Source organism: Phyllostomus hastatus, unplaced genomic scaffold, assembly GCF_019186645.2.
Source record: "Phyllostomus hastatus isolate PE091 unplaced genomic scaffold, TTU_PhHast_1.1 phas_contig_16, whole genome shotgun sequence".
Taxonomy (NCBI): Eukaryota; Metazoa; Chordata; class Mammalia; order Chiroptera; family Phyllostomidae; genus Phyllostomus; species Phyllostomus hastatus.
This window is the reverse complement of record NW_025333643.1, coordinates 5,527,124-5,531,978: the sequence shown is the minus strand read 5'-3', so window position 1 is coordinate 5,531,978 and position 4,855 is coordinate 5,527,124. Positions and strand designations below refer to the sequence as shown.

Genomic DNA, 4,855 nt, shown 5'->3' with positions numbered 1-4,855 from the left:
GGTGCCCGGGGGCGGGGCCGGCGGCGGCTGGCAGGGGCCACCGGCCCGGGACCGACCGCGGGGCTGCCGGGCGGGAGCTGGGGACGCACGCGAGAAGCCGCCCTGAGCCGAGGAACTCGGGAAGGCCAGACCTGGGGCGGGCAGCGCTGGGGAGACCCGAGGACTGCGTTGGGGAAGCTAGCTAAGGGTCACGAGAGTGCCGGGTTGGTGTCTGTGGGCAGAGATCTCCAGCTGGGGACTCAGGAAGGGGCCATGTGAAAGTTGGGGGGCTGGGTGAGGGGGCTGTGGTGAGGACAGGGGAGCTGCAGTGGAGGGGCCAGAAAGTAGTCACGGGGGAGTTGAGGAAGGAGCTTGGGGGCTGGAATTGGGGGGGGGGTGGGCAGAGAGGAGGGGACCGTGCGGAGATGGAATGGAGTCTGGGGACCGGTGTTGGAGGCTTAGCAGAGGAGCTGTGTGCAGGGAGCTGGGAAGGGAATTTGGGGGCTGGTGCGAGGGGCGGGAGGTCTGGTGTTGGGGGTCTAGAAAAGGACTGTGGAGAGGGGGCAAGCGCTTCTACGAGAGGCTAAGGAGGGGACACTAGGGGTTGGGGGTCGGGGAGGTGATATGGGGGCTGGGACGGGGTATCGGGGTGGCCTGAGGGTCTGGGAAGGCGACGTGCAGGGATCTGGGTGAGGCCAGAGCGGAGTCGGGGGCTGGGCTGCGGCTCCGGGCTCCAGGCGCGCGGGGGTCTCCAGGGGTCGCTCAGAAGCCGGGGCTGGATGGGGCTGGACGTGGGCTGGGAGGGAGCCTAGGACTGGCGGGCCCGGGCTGGGAAGAGCGGTTTGCAGGCCAAGGGGACGAGGCACCGGGGCCGGCGAGCCGCCTGGGCCGGGAGGGTCGGGCGGCGGGCGGGAGCTGTCCCTGGGAGCCGGAGAGCCGCCGGGCCCGGGCAGGGCCGGGGGTGGGGGGGCGGCTGCCCCGCGCCCAGGCCGGACGCGCACGGAGGCTGCGGCCGCGGGGAGGGGGTGCGGGGAGACCAACCTGGGCCCGGTCCGGGCAGCGGGTCCGGCACTGGCACAACCTAGGCGCCGCAGCTCGGCGCTCCCAGGAGCAGCTGCCTCGGCCCAGGCGGCGGCCGCCGCGCGGCCTCCATCTTGCTCGGGCTCTCCACGGGGCGCGCTCCCGCGCCAAAACGCGGGTGCCGCGCACTGGCGCGGCAGCGCGGAAGCTCGCTCCCGCCTGGGGCAGGAGGGGATGGGCGGAACGGGGGAAGGGTGGCGCGGTCCCCAGCGCGCCCCAGCTAGAGCAGTAAGTCCCCTCCACAATAGGGCCCTCCGGTTTGGGGGACTCCCTTCTTCCAGCCTAAGCTGTGGAACTGTGGGTCCCTGCAAAGTCCATGGGAATGGGGGAGGCGCCGAACGCGGTACTACTTGATAGGGTTTAAACTGATCTCTTCCTCCCAAATTACCTTCCTCGCAGCCTATCACAGTGCCTCAAGTTGCACCATCACGCTTCCAGTCCTTTGGGTCTTGGAGGCGTTGAAGGTTCCCAGAGTCTCCTAGGAAACTGCCAATATCCCTAGGAGAGGGAACCCCCTAAACCGTTAGCAGCCCATGCCTGTGGTGGGGATTCATTGGCTGCCAGCGCAAAGCACAGGACCCAAGGTGAGTATCAGGGGACAGGAGACGAGGCTGGGAACGCCTTGGTTACCCTCCCTACACTTTCCTCAGTGCCTGGCATGAAGTGGGCACATCATGAATAACAAAGCATCCGAATCCAGGCTCAAGGTGAGGTCAAGAACACCCTAGAGCACCCCAAGAACGCTGGGGTGGGTCATGTCTTTCCCTACAGGGAAATAGCTTTGGTTTAGGATCTGCTAAGGGATCTGGGTTGGCGCTCCAGCAAACTGACTACTATTTGCTATCTCTATGACCTTGTACTTGTGCTCTCTGAGCCTCTGTTCCTCCATCCGTAGAGTGGGCAGATTAAACCCGAGCAAGAAAAGTGGGAGGGGGGTTTGAAAAATAACCTGTTCTAGTGGGTTCCAAACACTAGACCTCAACAGGGGTCAGTCTGATGAAATAAACATCTATCTGTAGTGTGTGTGCGTTTCACAGGTAAAAGGGATTGGTTGTTGTTTTCCTGAGATTATGTACTTCCTGCTATCTTAGTGTAAAAATCACCCTTTTAAAAAGAAATGACAATGATAGTTAATGTCCTTTTAATGTCCTTCTTTTTAATGTCCTTCTTTGGCAAGATAAAAAAGCCAGTGCTATTTTCATCCCCCAATATATATATATATATATATATATATATATATATATATATATATATATATATATATATATGCATGAAATCCCCACAATTTGGAGATCTCAGACCCACATGAGGTCATCTCACCTGTGGACAGAGTGCTCAGTAAGTTTGGTTACCTGCCACTGGTTCCTTGCAGAGGGCATCCTGTCTGTCTCCTGAAAGCCCTAAGGTACTGGAATCATACACTAGAAGTGGCTGTGGAGAGTGTCTCATCCTATACCCTCTCCCACCTGACAGATGGAGAAAAAGGTCAAAGAGGGGGATTGACTTATACAGGGAGATGGATAATCCTGCCAATTAGGCTGATCAACCTGATTCATGAATTTATTCACCCAGGAGATAAGCTTGCGATAAGCCCTGCTATGGGGAGAAGATGGTGAATAAAACAGATATGGTCCCTGCCCTTCCAGAACTCACAGCTTCATTGCAGAGACAGAAGGTACTGAAAGGAGGATGCAGGCAACTGGTCATCCTCAAAGAGCACCTCAAAGCCTCAAAGCACTCCTGGTTGGGTACTGTTCCGAACACAAGTTACTGGAGCCAGAAGCTCCAGCTTTTCTTCTTACTCTGCCATGAATTACTGCCTTTTTCTCTATACTACTGAGCCAAGTTAGCGGTTCAGGAGAATTACCATAGAAGTTCCCTTACTACTCTAGAGGGAAGAATTGAGAATTCTTGCTAAGATGGGCCCCCAGTTCCTCACTGGTTGTCTATTTTAGCTCTGCAGAGCAATGGTGTCTACAGAGCATTAAATGGTGTCTCATTTAATTGTCACAATAACCCTATGCAGAGATGTGTCCACCACCCAAATCACTTCTGACATCAATATTTTTTTTTCTTTAAAGAAACTCCTTTCTACCTTACTCAGTCCCTGGGTTTGGTGAGAGTTACCCCATCACCACCACCATACTTTTCTGAGAGGGGGCAAATAAGTAGGCCTGGGCAATGAAAATACTCCATTATAGCATGCACAGTGATTGATTCAAGAGTGGGGTCCATATGCCAATACAAATAGTTGAGAATGATTTCCAGCTTAACAACAAAGAGGTGTTCTCTTTCTGCTGAGGTTGTTGAGCTTGGAGAACTGTAAGCTTTAGCTTTGACATCTGAAGCAGAGAGTTTGTCTTAAAATAAGATGAACATAGAAGGAAGTTAAGAAGTTGAGAGAGACAGTTCTGATGAAATAGTTTGAGCACCTAGATCCACCCAAGCCTGAAGACCTGCTTCTGGATTGTTCTGTTAGATGAGCCAATAAATTCAATTTTTGCTTAAGCCCGTTTGAGTTGGCTTTTTATCACTTTCAATTGAAATAATTCCAAACAACTTACCTACATCTCCCCTGAAAAAAGAGAGTAGGGCTGATATACTGGATTGCTTATATTGTAAAAGAATGCCTGAATAGATGAGCTACTCCTGACATCTTGGAACCATAAGACCAAAATTTGAGCCCCATCTCTGCCACTGTTCAATGGTGTGACCCAGGACAATGATGCTCCTCTTCAGAGCCCTATTTTCTTCATCTATAAAATGGAGAAAATCTCCTTCCTACAGATGTTGTGAGGATTAAAAGAGATACTGGATGGAAAAGAGCTTTGTAAACTGAAAATGGCTTTATAAATGCAGTTGTCATTAAATTTTAATAAGTGGATTGCCCAAAGAGTAGAAATAGCAATGTATTAAGGCACTTGCTGAGCTGGGAGCTGCTGGGGCAGAATGTCTCCTCATTTTAAAGACGAACCTCAGTGCAGTTACAGAAAGAAAATTTGAGAACTTCTCATTGTCCTAAGAGATTGGCCAGACCAGAATGGAACAGTCGTGGGGTCAAGATTGGGACTATCGACTATAAGGTAAAAATGATGTTGGTGCTCACTTCGGCAGCACATACACTAACATTGGAACAATACAGAGAAGGTTAGCATGTCCCCTGCACAAGAATGACATGCAAATTTGTGAAGCATTCCATATATTTTTTAAAAGATGATGTTGGACTGAGCATCATCAGAGAAGCCCCCAGGGCATATCCAGCCAATATCATCCTACCAAAGAAAGATGTGTGACTTGCTGAATACGCTTATGTCTAAGTTAAGTGGTCAGTTATGTTGAACAGTTATTAAGGTCTTAAAATATTCTAGGCTCCTGATCTTTGCTTTATGTGTATTGTGTTATTTAATTTTCAAAATAACCCTATGAGACTGTGTTATGGGTTGAATTGTGCCCTCCCCACCAATTTATATATTGAAGGACTAACCTCTAGTACCTCAGAATGTGGCTGTGTTTGGAGATACGGCCTTTAAAGAGGTAATTAAGGTAAAGTGAGGTCATACGGGTGAGCCCCAATCCAATATGACTTTTTATAAGAAGAGATTAGGACCCTGACTGGTATGGCTCAGTGGATTGAACCTTCCAGCTGGTTGGATTCCCAATCAGGGCACATGCCTGGGTTGCAGGCCAGGTTCCCAGTAGGGGGTGCATGAGAGGCAACCACACATTGATGTTTCTCTCCCTCTCTCCCTCTTTCCTCTCTGTCTAAAAATAAATTTTAAAAATCTTTTTGTTTAAA

The 4,855-nt window shown here is 51.2% G+C and overlaps 1 non-coding gene across 1 annotated transcript; it reads left to right on the top strand.

Moving 5' to 3' along the window:
• The first annotated feature begins 4,157 nt into the window (after nt 1-4,157).
• On the top strand, nt 4,158-4,264 carry LOC123814612. The gene has a single exon (XR_006784948.1). It is a non-coding gene; the product is annotated as a U6 spliceosomal RNA (small nuclear RNA).
• Nucleotides 4,265-4,855: the final 591 nt, after the last annotated feature.